Raw genomic sequence first — 12,202 nt, 5'->3', positions numbered from 1 at the left:
AGAGAGCATCCTAAACCAACAAATAGTCTAGATTTTCAGAAAATATGCATTTTATTTCATATTACATTATTAAGGGGATTTATACTTTGGAACAGACAACCATGACATGAACAACATTCCGAAGCATCTAAGGAATCCATTTAAAGCTATTCAGACTTCCATAATAATCCCCACAGAGAAGAAATTACTACTTGAAGAAACACAGCCTAGCACACACAGAGTGACTACCGATGAAAATCTTTAAGGGAACATGAATTTTGTGACTTTTAGGGGCATAGCTCCTCCCAAAATGAACGACCACTCTTTGTACTACATTATCTTTCCTCATCTTTCCTAAATAACAACCTTTCCTCTATCATCCCACACAAGACCTTAGTCTCAGCAGTAAATACTGTGAACAACTGATTATTATCTTGAATGTAATTACATAATATTATTCTACTGTATTTCTCCTCTGTTGTTTATATTATAACATTATAAGCTCTTTGGGGCCACCTCCAGCTGTTTTTTTTCCTTGTTTTTTTTTTTTTTTTTTAAAGGTACACAGCACTTAGGCATTCTAATTATACAAACAGTAAACGGTGCCTAAGTGTTTTTCCTTGCAAGGGAAGGGCCTCTAGTTACAGTTTTGCACGTTACACTGCATACTTGCAAAATCTAGTCTGATTCATGTTCTAAATGTGGTGTGGATAAGATTTTTTGGCAAATTAACTAACTGTTACAGCACATTTGTTATATGAGGCTGCTACATGGATGATTAAACAGATTGTCTGGACTAAAACCTTTATCAAGGCCAGAGGAAGACATTAACACATGGAGCAAAAGTGAAAAGAGGTTCCCCTTCCTCATTTCTGATGCCTGGTATCACAGCAGACCTGGCAATAAGGAACAAAAAATGCATGAAATCAGCCTAAAGTGTGGAGCACGCCTACAAAATCTAACAGCCAAAATCTCCTGAATCTCTATAAAAAACATCTGAACTAAGTGCTGTATATATACAGTATATTTTATGGAGTATAGTATATAGAGTATATATACACACTACATAATACTATACTATAGGATAAATATATTTTATATATTTATTTATAAGTGACCCAAAAGCAAAAGAACGATCATACTAAGGCATGAAGGCTTCCTGAACTTGTCAATAAAAAAGTTTTCTCATTTCTAAACTTGCATAACATAACATCTTCTACCTAATTCTTCCAAATAGTTAAATGATTATAAATAGGAGTATCAATTAAAGTTTGACACAGTTATAAGCAAAGGGAAGCAATATTATATTAGTGAAAGTTCTTGGTAACTATAAAATTAGAAGATGATATGATCTACATGATCTATACCGATAATGAAATATTAACATTTTTAACAAACTAAATTTGAGTCTTGTGCTGATTCTTGGCATCCCTCAAAAACAGTGGTAAGTTGTGAATCCCAGAGAAGTCCTTGGTGGCTACAGAGCACACAATCAGCATGCTTAGTATTGTGATGGCAGCATCAGGCATACCACGAGTGCACTGCAGAGTCGTCAGTCTTTGGAAAGCATCAAATTTATTCTGCATGAGTCGATCACCTATACAGCACGTGCAACATGTTTGAGGCTTTCTAAAAGGAGTGGACTGACTGCATATGTATTATACTACAAATGCATGAGATCTGGGACACCATGGACAGAAACATTATAGTATTATTTAACAGACCTGAAATGTAGTCTGAAAGACATTAATTGTAGAGGTACTTAATTTTTTCCTGGAAGTGATTCATAAACGGTTCTGTAAAAACATGACAAACAAAAAGCGGTATGAGTGTATCCCAAGATAATTATCAGCTTGAACAGCACAAAGTGAAGAACTAGCAAAGAGCTAGAAAAGTATATTTTACAAAGTGATAAAAAAAAAATCAAAAATGAAAAAGAAAACATGAATTAATTTTACATACAACTCAAAATCAGCAAGAGTGAATAAAAATAGAACAAAGCTAATATCTAGTTCGGGTTTTTCCAGATTTAAATCAATATAGTTTCAAGTCTTCCACTGAAGCATTAAAAGCAAGTACCATAACTCTAATTTAAGCAAAGGTCACATTATCTCCAAAGTACCGAGAATAATTTCAAAGAGAATGTTTTTATGTTAGTACCATTGCCATCAATTTCAGATCATCTTCCCCCAGGAAAAATAAAATTGCAGTTTAGCCAGCAGCTAAATAAATGTTCAGTGCTTTCAGCGCATTTCTCCTTGCATGACATTTGCCTGTTAAGCAGAACATGCACCGTTACATCAATGCCTGGACATTTGAAGGGCAACATGGAATGTATGAAGTAACTGGAAGCTTCTCCTGACAGCTCAGCCAGTGGACTGCAGGTCCATCTCAGGCAGTAAATATCATAATGGACTGATCTGGGAAATTTCCGTAATGGGTTTGAACTTCTGTGTCTCAGCTCTGCTGATGCTAACATTCCCTTGGTTGCACCATAAAGCATATCACTAAACCGATCTGTGCAACCCTGAAAAGCATTCCATTGTCAAAAGCAAAAAGCATAAAATCTTAGGCATGAAGAGGGCTGGAGTCATTTCATGAGAGCTCCTGGCACACTGCTGAAGGTTTGTTTCTACACATCCTTACCTGTAATTCCCTATATACATAACATCAAAAAAGACTTTGGCTTGTGAGAATGACAAACTAATACGTATATTTTTCTTTAGCTTATATTTCATTCTTGCTGGTGTGCTGTTATGTACCAAAGAGCATACAGCTTTCATTCCAACCTAATCTCCATCCTTTGGGAATGATCATTTTTACCTACACCTCAAGACAGTGGCAGTTCTCTTCTCCCAGGACTTAGTTACCAAACATAACCCCATTCTAAAGCCACGTTAAATGATGTTTGACAGCACTGTGCATGAGCTGATATGATAGTCTGAAGGAAAGCTGAATTCAGTCAAAGAACAGCAGTGCAATGGAATGGCTACATGATTTTTACATTGAAGTCAGCTCACACCTGGGCATCTCAGAGCGAGATTTCAACTCTAACTGCAAAATACCAACCAAAAACATGCAGAATAGTAATATTTTCTTATATGTAATTATTTTTAATAAAATAGATATGTTATATATACTATTATATAGACTACTACATAGATTATTATATACATATATGACATATTATTATATACGTCAGATATATTTAAACAATAATCAGAGGACATTAATGAAATTAATGGAAGAAGTCACCCCTTTACTAAAGCTAGGTGCATATATCTCAATGGAAACTCAGTCCTTGTATAGCAAACACAAATGTAAATAGTGTCATCTTTCAGGACTAATGAGCAAATACAAAAGAAAGACTTGTTTAAAACGTGTAAATGAAAAGCGTTACTGTGAAAATAATGTCTTAAACTGGAGGAAGCTCACTACTGTAATGCCGTTTTGAGGAGGGGACAGGAGGAGAAAGACCTTTGGTCAGACCAGAAAAAAACATTCAGCTCAATTATCCAATACAACAGATGCGAGTTTCTGTCTTGAATCAGTCACCTAAGATTCCTATAAATAGGCAGCAAGATGATTGTTTTCCCACATGTAAAATGAACTGCCTCGCATATTCCAATGCATAATTTCAGAATGCAGCAAATTAAACAACCTAGAAACCAGTAATCTAATGTAATGGACACTGCACTTATGAAATACGATTGAAAATAACTCAAAAGAACCTTTTATGCAGACACAGTGAAGATGACAGAAACAACCATAGCATTTCAGCAAAGTTGACCATATAAAAGAAACACATACCAAAAACATAAGTGGGAATTTCTTTTTGAGTCAAGAAGAAAGCTCACGAACCTTGTAATTTTGTTTCTCAAATGAAGCTTGAAAACAACTGCAATATTTTAATATGCTACTGAAAAGACATCTTTTTATTCTCTTAAAAATCTTTGTTACAAGATGTTGCCAATGTGTATTTAAATTTCTGTTACACAGCAGTTTTTACTTACCTGAAGTCACTGCTCCTAATCATTACTGATGGAATGTAAATATACCTATTTCTTTCAGGATCATTAGAAAAGATTACATGCAGCCATGAAAAACTAATTCATTATGTTATCCCATGTAACTCTAAGAAATGACACGCTGGTACCAAAATATTTACCTTGGCCTACGTATTCTGTGCATTAGCAAAGTCAGCAGGCAAAACTTAAACATTCACAAAACACAAAAGACAATACAGAAAGAATTTTAATAAACTTAACAACAACAAAAAACCCTAGTTCTTTAGCCAGAGCCAAGAAGCACAGAAGAACAAAGAAAAGCTGTTTATCAAAGTGTCTCAAATACAGCAACCCAAGATCCCTGGAATGCAACTTCAAATTAGACTTCAGGAACAATATTAGAAGGCCTTCCCTGCCCAGAAGTCAGTAAAAAGGCTGACAGAAGAGGTTTATCTTAGAAAAACACTGCAACCATCTTCATCCCCAGTCCCTTAACACCCCCCACAACCTCCCCCCCCAAAAAAAATAAAAACTAAAATCAACCAACAAGGAAACAAAACTTGACATAACACTATGCCTAGCAAAGTTGTGTATGTACCAGATTATTTGTGATAGGAAAACTCTCCTCTCAAAAAATATGATTGGAAAGGAAATGAGAAATTAGATGGGGTTTGGGTTTGTTCGTATGCTTTTAGAGGGAAGGAGCATTTTTAAGAAAAGATTTTCATATGTAATTTTGCTTTCTTATACATCTTATATTCTATGTATCAGAACATTCTGATTCAATAAATTGGAAAGCACAGAGGCAAAACAAAATCATTTTGAAAAAGACAATTCAAGCATTTCATTATACAACGCTACATGGAACTTACTCAGCTCCTTCTACAATATCTCTAATTGTGGAATTCAATATATTCCAGTCAAAAATTCAGCATTTTGAGAATTTGTCTACTCTGATAGAAAAGTAGCCCATAAGACAGTTAACAACCAATTATAATGGGCACAAACTTCATACTCTCATAACATCACTCTTGCTGGTAAAAGAGAGCAAGTAGAAGTCAATATATGCTATGCCTTCAACATATTATTTTGTATCAAATGTTACATTGTCGGTGGTGTTTTTGTTTGTTTTTGTTTGTTTGTTTTTTTCCTGCTGAAGTTTTTATGGGGTAAATGTATAACGTGACTTAAGTATGGGAGAACTGCAGAAACAGCCAACCAGCAATGAATTTTCATGTTTCCTCCTTACAGTTACCTTACAAGAAAACGTTGCTTGGCTTTTGCAGACACTAATGTTTGCTTTTTCACTCTAATGCTTCCTTCAGTATGGATAAAGAAGCAAAGAAAGAATAAAATATGGTCTGCATGTACAGGTAAAGCCTGCCTTTAGCTTTGCTTCCTTTTTGCTATAAAGGACACAGCATGAAAAAGTGCTCTGAGCTTAACTTTCTTAATTTTATATGCAGCTTTTTGCTGTGCTACCATAGGCAATTACTGGTAAACAGTACTAAAAAATTTCCTTTTCTAATGCTGTTTTTGCTAAACAGAAACAGACACTTGCCTAAATACAGCTTATAGCTTTTGGGGAACAAGCATAATTTCCGTATTAAAATCAGCGAGCTTCCAACAGGAAAGAGAATTTAAAATTTAATGAAATTTGAAAATGGTGAATTATTTTACATGGAGGGAAACTGTAATGTTTTAGTGTAAACACCTTCCATGGTAAACCATTCCCATTTTTCACAATACATAAATAAAAACACACTCTACTCACAAATGTTGTTTTGTTTCTGAGTTGACCTGTATTTTTTGACCTGTGGGTTTTCGTGGAACCAAACAAAACATTCATTTCAAGTTGATCTAAACACCTAATCCAATCCAAAATTAAACAAAACTCTAAACATAATTAATTTCTGTACAAAGTACATTTCCCAATCTTTTCAAATGACAACCGATTTTTAAAAAAATCCCCAAACTATGTCCATCTAATTCAACCAACAGATTAGCTATATGTCATTAACGTGATATTGTTTACTTGTTTTGGGTATATAACAATCATAGAACCATTAAGGTTGGAAAAGACCTCCAAGATCATCTGGTCCAACCATCACCCTACCAACACTATCACCCAGTAAACCATGTCCCTAAGCACCACGTCCAACCTTTCCTTGAACAGCCCCAGAGACAGTGACTCCACCACCTGCCTGTGAAACCCATTCCAATGCCTGACTGCTCTTTCTGAGAAGAAATTTCTGATTTGTAACCTGAACTTCCCCTGGTAGAACTTGAGGCCATTCCCTCTTGTTCTATCACTACCTCTCTGCTGGAAGAGACTGATCCCCAGCTCCTCACAACTTCCTTTCAGGTAGTTGTAGAGAGCAAACTATACATATGATCAAGAGTTTTTCCTTTCCACAAAAAGCACACCCCATTCTATCAAAACAATAGAGTCAAAGCCTTTGACTGATTGAACTATACAGCACAGGCTCAGTAACAGGGAATTTCCAAATGTTTTCAAGTATAACTCTGTCAGAAATTATTTGACAGCCATAAAATCAACTTTAAGTATCACTGTATTGACATCGTCAACATCTGAGTTTATATGAACAATGGAAACTCAGTTTTTGGATATAGATGGATAACACCAGTGCCTTTTTTCATATTCAATTTGATATCGAACAGATTCTCAACCAAGTCTCTTCATCACATGGTTAACATGGAGGAAGAGTTATATTTCTTTTGAGAGTGTTGCAGAAATGGTTGGGAAAAAAAAAATAGTACAAAGAAGTGCAAGAAAATGCTTGACTTCAGCTAATCCTGTTAAGCCACAGAAGACAAGCACCAGTACGAGTACCTATATCACCTATTTGACGGAACATTGACACTAGAAGGGCAAAAATATTAGTGAGCAAGGAATTCAGACTAGCTCCTTAAGAAAGTTTTGTTGGGTCATGTTTAGAATAAATATCAAAGGACGTGTTTAAACTGCTAAGACCACTTCCTCATTCGTGGGTCTGTGTCCAGCCTCTGATGAAGCCTTCATCGCACATCAAGGTGAGACCTCAATATGCAACACCTACCCTCTCTACAGCCTTGGTCTATTCCCCCACCCTGAAGAAACTAGAGTCCACAGCCCAGGTCTCCATCTGTGTGACCAAGTACCCAGTCCTTCAAAGCACATTCAAAGACCAAATCCACCACTCAGAAAGCATAGCCTAAAACATCAAATTTGGTACCACTTTGACTAATTAACAAGAAACCAAAATCATTGTCAATATTAAATATTTCTCCTTTCAAGAATGTCAGCTGCTCTGAAAACATACACAGAGAGAGCTCAGTGGTAGTGCTGCAGGAAGAAAACCACTCTCCAACTAAGAAAGCAGAATGTCCTGACAGCACCTCATCAGAACTAATAAAACCAGAGATCCTTAGCTAGGCTCACATCGATCTGAAAAGCTTTGGAAACTAGTCACTTTATATAAAAAGAATCCTTATCGCTATGTGCAAACATCTGTTTATAATGATACTTGTAGAGAGAGAAATATTTAACATTAATCTCCTTCAAACTCTCAGCACTTGAAAACCTACAAGATAAGGGATAATTGTGAAAGACTACCAATGAAAGAAAGTTGAGACTCAGCATCATCCTTTAGGTAGCTCCTTTGCTTTGCAATACTATATTTTGTCCAAATTTTCCTGAACAGAAGTATTATTCAGCATTCAACACCATGCATGCCAGACAAGCATCATGTAAATAATGGAATAAAAATAAATTATATTTTGCCACTGCAATTATTCATCTAGAAGCTATTGTTCAATGTAGCTTGAGGATATGAGTATGCTGTTTCCTAACATAATTTGACCTTCCTTTGAGCTCACTGGTTGCTACCATAAAATAAGTTAATATTGTAGTAATTATACAGTGTATATTTTAATAGCAGCATATTCCCTGTCATTTTTGACAGACATGCAATGCTAAAGAAAAATAATTTCCTACTGGTACATGCAGGAGATTTTCATTCTAAAGTAGAACTAAGTAACAACTAATTCATAAAACTATTTATATTTTAAAGTCAGTTTGCTGAGCCAGCTAAAATTGTTGGCAATATAAAGTGCTTGCTCTGCCCAGAAATTCTCTCTTATAATTGGTTGCATTTACAAACCACCAGGTAGCAATATCAGTTAAGCACCTTTTTATGGTCACTAAAATCCATTAAAGAAAATTCTGAAATCAATTAAAAGTCTTGCAATTTAGCCAAAGGTATCCCAGGACATCACTCCTCACAACATTGTTTTAACTTTTGTGTCTTCTTGAGGCACTCTTCACCAATGGCAGCAATTCCTGTCTTCCATTTAATGAACTAAGCAAAAACACGTTGTCATACATAGAGTCGTTTTTGGAAGGAAAGAAAGAGCTCTCTCATGACTGCAAATACAATCTCCTAAAATACAGCATTGAAAATGATATAGTAAATTTTGAAAAAACATACCACTGAACTGATGACACAAAGAAAGTGCTGTACTATCAGCTGTGGAAAAACTCTTTCCATAAACATCCCTACAGAACACATTTGTTCCCAACTTAAAGACCACTTTACTACATTTAGCAATATTTTTTCTTTAACTAACTGTCTTATAGAAATCTGTTATATAATGTGATTTGACATGGCTGTCCATGTTTAAAAAAATAATAATAAAAAAAATAGAACTGCCTACTGAAAGTTGAAATTCAGAGACAAAACATTCAAGTTAAAATAGCTAAAACCTCAATAATCTACTTTTACCTTCAGATGGATCAGTTGATTAAAAAAGAATTTTTGTAATTATCAAGTCAATGTCAATTATAACTTCTAAAGCACTATGGAGGTCAGACAGGAGATGTAAATCCATACACAGTACACAAGCAAACTCAACTTTGGGATACCTTATATAAGAGAATTGTCAGAAATTCAATTCAGTGCATTATGAAACTACGCAGAATATACCAGGAACTTGCAACACACAGTTTTTGACTTTACTGAATTTAAGATATATAAATAAAATATAGAAATAAAGAAGTATAAAGAACAGTTTATTTCAAAGGTTGGAAAAGTGCAATATAAAGGTTGATATCTGTTCGACTGTGATGATTTCAGTCGTCTCTTTTTAATTAGTTTTAAATCAAGTTCACATTTGTAAAAATAATTTGAACGCATGTAAACGTTAACAATTTTGTCATCTGTTGTCATCTAGTTACTAATCTCCGCAGTGTTAAATTTTGTTTTTACAAAACTGTAATATAGACAAAAAAGTAAAGGTCTGGACTCTAAATTGAAACAAAATCTAACCTACACAAAGTAGGGAAAACTTTCAAAAACGAAATAAACTCACAGGGCTGAATTTTGACTAAAAAGCCTGAGAAAATCAAAATAAAAAATCTTTAGAAGTCACGTTGGAGACAAGCATCAAAAATAATTACCACTGTAAGGTACCTTACAATCTGCTGTCACACAGATAAGTTATAGGTAACAGTACACTGACAAAGCATTATTAGTAGTCCCAGACTAGATCACTGACTACTTGAAATGACTGGCAGACAAGTAGTAATGCATATGCTATGGCTCAGAAACACTTCCAATCCAGAGGCTGCTGTATGGAAATGACTGAAGAAAAATTGGGAGCATCTGATCACAACACTAAAGCTCCATTTGACAACTGCTGTTAGAAATAGTGAGAAGACGGCAACTGGCATCTAGAAACAAAGAATGATTACCTGAAAAAAAGCATTTTAGAGAGCTGTTTTAGTTCTGAGATTTAAGGACCTGTATCAAAATATCCTCAAATACAGCTCTTCTAAGCATTTTTGGTGTTAACTACAACTTCCCACCTTTGGGCCTTATCAAGTTGCATACTGTAAGACTATCTACAAAGCATTGCAACTAACATCAGTCTCCCTTTTCTTACATGACTTGATCATGTAGTTGTACAAAATCATCAGATACTGTTTTTTGCTGCTGTTCTTCTAGGACACTTCAATTCTCCCATGAATAATTCCAACGTGGAAAAACTTTTCATCACATACTTGTACCTCTCCATATTTTTCACTAGAGCTTCACCAATGCATCTTCTGAGAAAACAGAAAATTGTTGAAGGGAGTGCAGTTCAATAACTCAGCAACGACTTTAATGAATTTGAATTGCTCAAGTCTTTCACTGGATTGACGAAGAGTTTCTGCAGCCGAGCTGCAGCAAGCTGGCAGTAATAAATTCTCCATACACTGCAAACTAAGTATCTAACTATTTCATGACTGTTTCTAAACATGTGGAAGCTAGAGGTAAAGAATCACAGAATTGTAGGGGTTGGAAGGGACCTCAAGAGATCATTGGGTCCAACCCCCAAGAAGCCTCTCATTTTACAACTTGGTACTTGCTTCTTATTTCCTCTAACAAAGGTACTAGTGTAAGGCCAAATAAGAATATAACTCCCTGGAGATGCCTGCTGTGAGAAGTGTCATAGCATTTCTCCATGAAATTTCAAACAACAGCTTAAGGGCAACTTTTTCCATTAGAAAGCAAGTTATTTTGAGGGAGTCAATAATTATAATAAGGGCCGCAGTACAACAGATGAATTGAATTACTTAATTTTCAATCTGAATGTACAATCCTCGAAGTTCAAAATACTTTCAAAAATTTCACATTTATTGTCTGCAACAACAAAGTAACGTGGACTTTAGCACATGCAACTATAACAAGACAGACAAGTCTGAAGTTTTTTTCTTTCCACACAATAATTCTGAATAAAATTAAATGCTAGCCTATTTAAGGCCATAATCCTGACTATATTGCCCATATTTTCTCTTTGCTTTCTTTGTCATATTTCCTTGCTGAAATGTTCAGTTTCTTTAGAACATTTAAATGGGTATTTAGTGCTTACAAAATAACACTATTCTTACACAACTACTAATAAAAATGTACTGCAGAGATATACATGGACGAAAGGAAAAGAATGCAGTGTTCCTTTTCTACCTACATATCATGCTATTACCAGGAATGATTACTGCTCAATAACCGTAACCATCAAATGGCAGCTTTTAACCTGCACAGTGACTACTTAACAATTTAAAAAATCACCTGTCTTATACTACTGAAAACTTGTAACCTTCTGAAATGGATTGCCTGAACTGCTTCTTCAACAAAGTAGGAAGTGCATTTATACATCTTGTATTTCAATTACTGAAGATATCATCAAATTCATACAGGTTTAAGAAACTTCTTTTAAAACAAGAATTCTGACACATGGCAGGATTCCTGTCTATCATAACAGACAATCTAATTCACAGCAATGACTGCATTGATCATACGAGCCTAAGCAGTAGGAGAAAATGTATGGCAATTATAGATAAATTTCATGAAAGAAAAAGAGGAGTTTGGCTTGCAGGACAACGAGGTTTTAACAAAAGCAAAAGATATTTACATTGCTAAGTGGGTAATGTAGAACTCAGAATTTGTAAACGTGGACTTTGATTAGGAAAAGGTCTTTTCTTTTACATACTGCTGATAGGAATAGCCAAAAGTCCATCACAAACTTGAATAAAGTTCATTGTGGGTCCCTAAATAAGGATGGATTTTTAAATGTGCTGAAGCATTGCAGACCAACTTTTTACTAGAACAGTTATAACAGTGAGCTGTAAGTGAAACCCAATGATTGCAACGTTTGCACGTGCCACAAAGTGTGACATCACATACTGTATTTATTGTTATAATTTTGATTCAAAGAATTTGATTCAAAGATGGAAGGAGAAGCTGTACATGAATTACCTCAGTGTTTTTTCAGTAAGTGTATAAACCTTCAACATGGCACACAAACACAGAAAACAATACCTATGCCTTCACAGAGATTGCATCAGAAATGAACACAGAAAATATTTGAAAATGTTTATTTTTGAAAGAAATAATTTGCCATAAACAAATAACAAATATCAGTTCAGTAAAACTAACATAACTATGAAACACAAGAGTTTTAGGCAAATATTATCACAAAGTCCTGTACTGTATGAAAAACTGATGTTTGGTTGAATCCATGTAAGATCAGTACCAATATTATATTGAAGTTGGAAGTAGAAGTCCGTCAGTACCTGTTCTATTGGAAGCTGTTAATCATATTTGTTTCAAATTAATCCTCAAAACTTTGTATTGCTCACAGAAACATCCTAGACCTCCTCAAGGAAACCCATTATG

General features: G+C 34.9%; 1 protein-coding gene across 2 annotated transcripts in view; it reads right to left on the bottom strand.

The window, feature by feature from the left end:
• Window positions 1-12,202, bottom strand: part of CDKAL1 (CDKAL1 threonylcarbamoyladenosine tRNA methylthiotransferase) — a 438,076-nt gene that overhangs the window by 228,648 nt on the left and 197,226 nt on the right. The window lies entirely within an intron of this gene.

This window comes from Anser brachyrhynchus (genome assembly GCF_964034855.1).
Source record: "Anser brachyrhynchus genome assembly, chromosome: 2".
NCBI classification, from domain to species: domain Eukaryota; kingdom Metazoa; phylum Chordata; class Aves; order Anseriformes; family Anatidae; genus Anser; species Anser brachyrhynchus.
The sequence above is the reverse complement of the archived record's forward strand: the minus strand, read 5'-3'. Positions and strand labels throughout refer to the sequence as shown.